Genomic DNA, 10,502 nt, shown 5'->3' on the forward strand with positions numbered 1-10,502 from the left:
TTGAAACCTGCAAGTCTTGTCCATTCCTATGTGATAAAATTATTGGACTTAATTTTGCAAAAATCTATACTTCCAAATTGAAAATCATTTATAAATTATCTTTTGATTTTATTAACTGTTTCCTTTGCTGTGCAAAAGCTTTTGATCTTGATGAAATCCCAATTATCTGAGAAGTATCCTCAGATTTTATATTATATGATATGTAATGTTGACCTATAAGGTCTAATTTCTGCATATAAAATACACAGTGTGAAAAAAAATAGTTTCAAAATAATTTAACTTTTTATGTGTATTTTATTTTCCATCAGGAGGCTCTGCAGACATCTTACTCTGCCTTTGCTTTCCTTTTTACTTAGAAAGCAGATACATCTGAGCCTCTCTCATTTCAATATCGCCCAATCCCCTATCCTTTCTTAACCTTCATGACTCATACTTTCTCTTGTTACTTGTTCTTCTCTTATTCTCTCCTTACCCCTTGTTTTATGCTTCAAACATTAAAGTAACTACTTTGACAATATTAGAAAATCCACAGAAAAAGGAGTATTAGTAGGAAGTAAGTGGTGAGCATTTCAAAATGGAATCTCCGTTTGAGGATGAGAGAGAGACTCAGAGCACTTATACCTTAATAAATATATGTGCCAGACAAACTTAATACTTTAAAATGAAGAATAAGTAAAACAGAACATTTGGTCAAATCATAAAATTAACTTAAACAATAGTCAGAAGATGTTACTTAACTAATAATTTCTGACCATAAAAGATTAAGGGCTTCACATTCCATTTTTAAAATTATCTTTTCTTTTATTCTGAGGGAAAAAGTATAGGGAGATGCCATATACATACCTTGAGAAAAGCATAAATAGCCTGGTATATATCTGAGGAGCTGAAATTCCAGTTTTGCATTGTGAAATATGATATATGGCTGTATATAAATATGTGTCTGATATCTTTAAACCATTTTTTGAGAAGAGGGAAATAGGCATAGAGAAATAAATATTTCTTTACACTACATAAACACATATTTTAATTAGCCTAAAATCATTGACATTTTCTATTTTATTGTTTGTGTTCTTAATTGATCAAGATAAAGGATATGAGCTGAAGAGAATTACAGGAAGAAGATGGAGTGAAAAATTTCCTTCATGCAGAAGACAGTGCAATATTAAGAAACTGGACTAGACTGTTAAAGTCTAAATTCATTATTTTATTTATGATTGAATATTCCAAAAGTTTCTGATGTTGATTTCTTGTACTACGATATATTTTTTCTCTTTTATTCAGAGCAGATATGATGTCTCTGAGGGTGGACTTTTCTGAGAAGGAGTTTGGGGATGTCTAAGAATACAGGAAGTAGGAAATAACTTTTCTGCCCAGGACTTATAATGTGGTAATGTGGTCTAAATAGAACTAAATAGAACTCTAGATATTTTTTACATCCTCCTTGTGGTGGACATGAGCTTGGTCCTGCTATGAAGAGATTCATCAGAGTCTGGATTCAACACACTGGGCCTGCAGGATATGAAAAAGAGAAAAATTCTAGTAATTCTGTTATAATATTCACTTGGTTATCTATAAGTATTCTGTGAAGTCTTGTTAAAAGCTGAAACCCACTCTTCACTCTGCTATACTGATGTGGCAAAGCCTCCCCCACACTATCAATGGAATAAAAAAGAAATGGAGAGAAATAGTGCCAACAAAGAAGCATCGATGTCAACCTGAGGAACACCATCAATCATATATAAGATATAATCACCAGACGAGGATCTAGATATCATGAGAACTGTGTGACATGTATCCAGAGATGGAGCAGAAGTGACTCAACTCTGTGGAACTGTTACTAATATATACAGAGAGAAATCATGGTGCTAGGGAAGATCTGAATCTGTAGACTAAGCTAAAAGATATCTTGGATAATGTCTGTTTTGTCCACCACTATAGCTCAGTTACTAGAGTGATACCTTATGTATAACAGATAAAATCCATATTTTTTTAATTAATTCTCAAGGAAATAAAAAATAACTGGGCTGTGAATTGAAATTTTAGGCACATACTGGTGAGGGAGAATAGCCATAACTGCTATAAAGGAAACTATAGTTTTCATGATTCTTTGTTTCCTCTGCAGCTGAACACAATTCTGAATGAATAATATTGGATTCTGCCAAAGATTGCTTCAGCTAAATAAATAGATAATGTAGTCTGTTGGTGATATTTACATACAAATAGAGACATTTCTATTTTATTGGAAATATAATCTCTTGTGGTGGTAAAGTCTATCATTCCAACTTCTGCGAAGTTATGATTATTATTCTAGATTTAAATATTGTGATCTGTCTCAGAAGATTTACAACAATACTTCAGTCTAAACTATAGTCTGACGCCCTATCAAAAGGATGCCCCATTACAGATTAAATGTTTGTATTTCTCTTTTGCAACGACAAAAGTCCACTTCTAATCACAGGATGCAACATGGATAAGGAAATGTAGGTTTTCCCAAAGTCAGCTTAACAATTATTCAAAGAACGTAATTGACCTTGGAAATGGAATATAGCAAAAGCTATTGTGTTTGTAGGTTCACAATGTAAACAAACCTTGTATTCAAGATTTGATCCCAGGAAATCTTGTGTTATTAGTGACTCCAGGATGCTACATTTGATGAAACTAGAACCAATTCTTCTTCAGTGCTCTTCAGTTTAATTGGCTTCCAGGAGATTTCACTGCATGTAATTTGAAAACCAACATCTTAAACTCTAAGCTTGAGAACCCATAGGAGGGAAAAACCTTGTTCAAATTTATTATTGAAGAAGGGGGATATTTTTACTTGAAGAAAATATGGTAGTTTAAACAAAGGCTTGGCAGTCTAAATGAGCATTATTTGTAGAACTGTTTGGGTCTTGTCTTTAGGACTGAGACTATGCGTCTATGGTCAATGACATACAGAGTATGTATGCATGTATGTATGTATATACAGTATGTTATATTATGCCTGAATCAAATTCTCTCCATTTGGTGGGGCAACAAAACAGATTTATAAATATTTGAAATTGGTAGTATTTCCTAATAAAATGGAATATGGGTTTCTAAGTAACTAATTAGAATAGATTCTCTTTGTTCAAGAATTTCCTTAGATTTGTTGATGAATTTGGGCTTTAGTTTTATTTGAAAAATAAAATTCTTTTCAATTTAAATATGAGAAGTGTTCATTAAATATATGATGAATTCCTGTTTGCAAAATTAATCTTATATAAATGTACAATAAATTTTAAAATAATGTGCACCACATAATACACTGAAATTTATTTTTAGAGTAAAATGCTTATCTGATAATTATATAAGTAGATGAACTATACAGTAAATTATAATATTCTACCTTTTATGAAGGCAAAAAGAAAAATTAGAAAAATCAAAGTTATGCATTTACATCGCAAGTGATATTTAGTTGTCAGGTAATATGTCAGTGCAAATAATTAAAGTGATATTACCAATGAAAAATATATTTTAGTATTGCTTCTGTAATTATTCCATATAAAAGAACAATAGAGGTAATAAAATAACAAGTTTCTTAAAGGAATGAATTTAAAGGGATGCTATGGTTTTTAGCACTCACTATAACCTGTTGATGCAGCCTATCCTAATGATTCTGGTAAAGATTTGAAATTTAGTTCTCAAACTATCACTCTCATAGATTAGCAACCTCATACATATCATCAGGACGGCACTTGAAGCTGTCTGCTAATTAAAAGATCAATTATTTTTGTGGTTCATCCTCTACCTCTCCCTACCATCGCCATGACTGACTAGTGGATGTCTGTTTTGTGTTACCCGTGTTTGCTTTTAAAAGTCAGAAGCATTCTTCTTCAGTCCGTTATTCAATCAGTTGGACTCTGATAAGAACCTTTTACTTCCTCTGGGTTTTTGTCTGTGTGAAAAGTTCTGAGCTCATGGAATGTTAGAACACATTTGAGCTTCCATTGTCATCCCATACTAGGAATAAAACTAACTTAGAAGAATATAATAATTACAGATATGATCAGCATAGGAGAAAATGTGTATATTTTTAATAGAGTTTTCAAAGGAGAATCTATGTTAGCTTCATTTCCTAACAGGGCCTCTCTGTAGCCTTCTTTGTCCTCCAAAGTCTCTCATGTGTATACATACTAGCTGGTGATATAGTCTGAACAAGGAAGGATTTTGCCATATCTGGGAAACCTATTTTCTTTCCGTGTCATAATCATGCTGTATTTGATAATTTCTTCAAAATTCAGAAAAATATAAATAGACTTTGCTCTTAATGTCTGTCTTTGTTTCTTAAGGCTGCTGTAACAAATTGCTGCAAGCTGGAAAGTTTGAAATACCAGGAATTTATTCTTTCACAGTTCGGGAGAAATTTAAAAATCAAGGTGTCAACAGGGTCATATTCGGTCTAAAACATTACCTCTTAGTTGCCTTCGTTGCCTCTTAGCTTCTGGCAGGTGATAATGATCCTACCTTCCTTTGGTTTGTAGATGTATTCTTCCAATCTCTGTCTCTGTTCTCCTGTGTCTTCTGTGTCTGTGTGGAGATTCCTCTCTCCATCTAAGAATACCAACGTTGCATTTAGATTTACCCTAATGCAGTCTAATCTTGTCTTAAATTCATTATGTTTGCAAAGACCTTATTTTCAAACAATGCCTGATTTTCAAGTCCTGGAAGTTAGGACTTCAACATAACTATTTAGAGACACAATTCTAACCACTTACACAGTATTTTAATTAAAAAAAGCATAAATATCACACAGAGCTGATCAATTAGTACAGTAACATTGTATAAAAGTAAAATAAAATTGTAATTTTAACAAATTTTAACAATTATAACATTGCATAAGAGTAAAATAAAATAAAATAAAAGTTTGCAAATTTTTTTCTTTTGAAGTTGAAAACAATTCCTGATTTTTGTATGCCTTTGCTTAGGTTTCTTTGTATCCTTCACTAATTCATCCCTAAATTTCTCAATAAAAGTGAAAAAGTCTTGATGCACTCAAACACAAAGTGAAATCAAGAAGGTTTTCAGAATGGTGAAGGATATGAAATTTTACTCTACCTGCAAGCTTATAAGTTAGCCAGTCTGTTGCATGGCTGTTGGGATAAACCACAGACCTCTGGCATCAGACACGAAGAACTGTTTTATTAATTACAGCAACAGAAATAGCTAAGGGGTAAGTAAGTATTTTTTACCTTATTACTGAGCTCCTATTTCCACAAGGTGTTACAAGGATGACACTTCCACACACAATGGAGTGTGTTATGCCTTTGGATATCTAAGGTTTAGAGAGCCTGTATTTTATATAATAGACAGTAAACATGTCTGCCCTTTGTTCTGGAAGGAGCTATTGTCTTTCAAGGCTATGTGTAAAGAAAACATTTCCAAGGAGATAGTCCGGGATAAAACATCAGTGCTTTGTTAACAAAACCCATGAAAGACCCATAGAAAATTATATCCCAACATTTTTTATTATTGCTTTGTTTTGTTCACTTACTTGTGTTTTGTTCTTGTTTTCCCTTGAAGATATTTCTTCCAGAAATTCTTCTTTAGGACAACAGGATAGTTTTGCTTTTGTGAATTTATCGTCGTATTCTTCCTGGGTAGTATAACCTTTACCCTTCTTTCATGTTCAGCCTCCAATTTCTGACTTCCCATTGTTGTCAATCCTTACATTTCTGGCAATATTTAACCGACTAAATCATATCAATAAATAAGGCACTGGAAAACTAGTCAAGTTACCATGGCAGAGGCAGGGGATGTGAATTGGGTTACTACTCTATTGTGCTAGTATCTTATATTACAGAACTAATTCAGTGGGTGATCTTTCAATTAGTTTCCATATGTCTCCCCCCCAACAATTTGTGTCTTAAATCCAGTTCTAGTATTCTTAAAAAAAATTAGGAAAGTAGCTCATGAGTGGTATCTCTTTTAATTTTTGTTTTCAGTGTAGACTTGTATTAACTTTTCATTTTGTTGGTGTGCTATTCCTACCCTTCCCCTGGAGTTTAGAGCTATCCATTTCTACTTCTCCAGAGAAAGAGTTATATAGTAATCATTTTATTACCTAAAAGTCAGCTTGTGTATTATCAATATTCCTAAAAGTCCTGAAGGGGTTCAGATGTTTTTATAGAAGCTTTTGAAAAAAGTTTTTAAGTGAAAACAAAGAATGAAGCAATGAAGCAATGAAGCAATGAAGCCCTTTTTGTTGTTGTTATTGTTACAGGCTTTGCAGAATTACAAATTACCTTGTATAATATTATACTGGGAGTGCTCAATCATTAACGCCTTTAGAACAGCCATCAACTAATGATAGGACTATGTGAATAAGTAACTCAGTTCTCTTGGAACAAACCTCAGATGAATGTTCTATACAAGATCTCAAATTAATATTCTCTGTTGGATTAAGCTCTAGATATATTCAATGGTAGCTATCTTGAAAATAAATAATTAACTTGCTGTCCACCCCCTATTTTTCAGTCTCTATTCATGTTTTATTCATCTCCAAAATAAGTCACTTTATTTAGTATTTTTGTGTCAGGCACTGTCTCTGGAAAACTCCAGTGGTACATATTAGTCTATCTTGTTCCCTTATCACCTCAAATCCACTATTTCCTACTTCTACAACAAGTAGAACTATCTTTTGAGTTTTTCATCTTAAATTTATACTTACAGCTGAAACCAAGTTGTTAAGGGATTGCATATTTCAACCAACTCATACACATATACACATATATATGTTCTCAAAAACTCATATGTATATTATATATGGACAACTCTATTCTCTCCTTCTGTTGTCTTCCCCCCCCACCCAGTTTTCATTTAAATTCCAGCTAAAACAATGAATCCTGGAACACTGAAAAATAAAATTAAATTTAAAAAATTCCAGCTACATAAAATACAGCGCAATATTAGTTTCAGGTGTAAAATTTAGTGATTGATCAGTTACGTACAGCACCTGGTATTCATCACAATTGCCCTCCTAATACCATCACCTGTTTAACCCATCCCCTCATCCACCTCCCCTACAGTAACCTCACTTTGTTCTCTATAGTTAAGAATATGTTTTATGGTTTGAATCTCTCTTTTCTGCCCTATGTTCATTTGTTTTGTTTCTTAAATTCCACATATGAGTAAAATCATATAGTACATGTCTTTCTCTCACTGACTTATTTGCTTAACATAATACTCTCTTTCTCTACCCACATCATTGCAAATGGAAAGACTTCATTCTTTTTGATGGCAGAGGAATATTCCAGTCTGTGGGCATGTGTGTGCGTGCATGTGTGCGCACCACATCTTTATCTACTAATCAGCTGATGGGCATTCGGGTTCTTCTATAATTTGGCTATTGTTAATAATGCTACTATACACACTGGAATTCATGTATCCCTCAAATCAGTATCTTTGAATCCTTTGGGTAAATACCTAGTAGTGCAATGGCTGAGTCATAGGATAGCTCTTTTTTTAACTTTTTGAGGAAACTCCATGCTGTTTTTCAGAGTGGTTTGCACTCCTACCAGCATTGTAAGAGGGTTCCCCTTTCTTCACATCCTTGCCAGCATCTATTGTTTCCTGTGTTTATAATTTCAGCCATTCGGACAGCTGTGAGTTGGTATCTAATTGTAGTTTTGATCTGTATTTTCCTAATATGAGGGAGGTTGAACATCTTCTCATGTATCCATCAATCATCTGTATGTCTTCTTTGGAAAAATGTCTATTCAGGTCTTCTGCCCATTTCTTAACTTGATTGTTTTTTTTTTGGGGGGGGTGTTGAGTTTTCTAAGTTCTTTATAGATTTGGGGTATTAACCCTTTATCGGATATGTCATTTGCACATATCTTCTTTCATTCTGTAGGTTGTCTTTTAGTTTTGATGATTTTTTTCCCATTGCTCTGCAGAAGCTTTTTACTTTGATAAAGTCCCAATAGTTCACTTTGCTTTTGTTTCCCTTGCCTCAGGAGGCATATCTAATAAGAAGTTGCTATGGCTGATGTCAAAGAGGTTATTCCCTATGTTCTCCTCCAGCATTTTAATGGTCTCCTATGTCAAATTTAGGTCTTTAATCCATTTTGAATTTGTTTTTGTGTCTGGTGCAAGTGAGTGGCCCAGTTTCATTCTTTTGCATGTTGCTGTCCAGTTTTTCGAACATCATTTATTGAAGAGACTGTCTTTTTTTCTGTTGGATACTTTTTCCACTTTGTTGGAGATTAGTTGACCATATAGTTGAAGGTCCATTTCTGGCTTTTCTATTCTGTTCCATTGATCCATGTGTCTGTTTTGGTGCCAAGTATCATACCGTCTTGATCATTATAGCTTTGTAATACAACTTGAAGTACAGAATTTTAATGTCTCCAACTTTGTTTTTCTTTTTCAGGATTGCTTTGACTAGTTGGGTTCTTTTATAGTTCATACATATTTTGAGATTGTTTGTTCTAGGTCTGTGAAAAATGCTGCTGATATTTTCTTAAGAATTGCTTTAAATGTGTAGATTGCTTTGGGTAGTATAGCATTTTTTCAAAATCTTTTTAAAAGATTTTATTTTTTTAATTTTTTATTTTTTATAAACATATAATATATTTTTATCCCCAGGTGTACAGGTTTGTGAATCACCAGGTTTACACACTTCACAACACTCATCATAGCACATACCCTCCCCAATGCCCATAACTCCACCTCTCTTCTTTCAACTCCCCTCCCCCCAGCAAGACTCAGTTTGTTTTGTTAGATTAAGAGTCACTTATGGTTTGTCTCCCTCCCAATCCCATCTTGTTTCATTTATTCTTCTCCTACCTCCTTAACCACCCATGTTGCATCTCCACTTCCTCGTATCAGGGAGATCATATGATAGTTGTCTTTCTCCGCTTGACTTATTTCGCTAAGCATGATACCCTCTAGTTCCATCCACGTTGTTGCAAATGGCAAGATTTCATTTCTTTTGATGGCTGCATAGTATTCCATTGTGTATATATACCACATCTTCTTTATCCATTTTAACAATACTTGTTCTTCCAATCTGCGAGCATGGAATGGTTTTCATCTCTTTGTGTCATCCTCAATTTCTTTCATCTTTATTTTATAGTTTTCAGAATACAAATATTTAACCTGTTTAGTTAGATTTATTCCTAGGTATCTTATGGTTTTGGGTGCAATTGTAAAGGGGATGGATTCCTTGTTTTCTCTTTCTGTGGCTTCATTATTGATATGTAGAAATGCAAGAGATTTCTGTATGTTGATTTTATATCCTGCAACTTTTTCAGAATTTTTGTATCAGTTCTAACAATTTTTTGGTGGAGCCTTTTGGGTTTTCTATATAGAGTATTATGTCATCTGCATATAGTGAAAGTTTAACTTTTTCCTTGCTGATTTGGATGATTTTATTTATTTTTGTTATCTAATTGTTGTGGCTAGGACCTTTAGTACTATGTTAAGTAACAGAGGTGAGAGTAGACATCATGTCTTAGGTCTTAACCAAAAAGGACAAGCTCTCAATTTTTCCAAACTGAGGATGTTAGCTCTGGATTTCTCATATATGGCCTTTATGATATTGAGGTATGTTCCCTTTAACCCTACTCTGTTGAGGTTTTTTATTATCATGTATTACTTTGTCAAATGCTTTTTCTGATTTTATGGAAAGCATCATATGGTTCTTACCTTTTCTTACTATGGTATATCATGTTGATTGATATGTGAATATTGAACAACTCTTATAGCCCAGGAATAAATCCCACTTCATTGTGGTGAATGATTCTTTTACTATGCTGTTGGATTTAATTTGCTAGCATTTTATTGAGGTGTTTTTTTCCCCTTTTTTGAGGGGGTTGGGGAGCAGAAGGACAGGGAAAAAGAATCCTAAGTAGGCAACCAGTCCAGTTCAAAGTCCAATGCAGGGCTTGATCTCAGGACCATGTGATCATGACGTGAGCCTAAATCAAGAGTTGGAGGCTTAACTGACTCTGCACCAGGTGCCCCTTATTGAGAATTTTTGCATCCATGTTCATCAGGGATATTGGTCTGCAGTTCTTTTTTTTTAGTAGTCTGTCTGGTTTTAGTAGCAGGGTAATTCTTGCCTCATGGAATTAATTTGGAAAGTTTCTCTTTTTGCCTTGTCCTTTGCCATATGCTCTGTGAAGAAAACCTCTGAGCAATTTTAAAATGATAAGTAATAAAACTTACTGCAGGGAATATATGAACAGCCTTTACATAATATACTCAAAAAGTTTTCTGTATATGCTATGAAATAGATAGGATTGAGTCTATATTGAAATATTTTATTTATATTCTAGCATATTAATAAATCTAACCTTCTTCTTATATGACTTTATATGACTTATATGACTTTAGGGTTTCCTTCTTTGGTAGTAATAGCAATAAAATATATTAAGTAAAGAAAACTGTTGTATGTTTTCTTAGTATTTTGTTATTCTGCAAATAAAACTCAAAGGATTTCAGAATATAAACAAAGACTTTCTTAAAAACTTAAAAGA

Source organism: Mustela nivalis (assembly GCF_964662115.1).
Source record: "Mustela nivalis genome assembly, contig: HAP1_SCAFFOLD_165, whole genome shotgun sequence".
NCBI classification, from domain to species: domain Eukaryota; kingdom Metazoa; phylum Chordata; class Mammalia; order Carnivora; family Mustelidae; genus Mustela; species Mustela nivalis.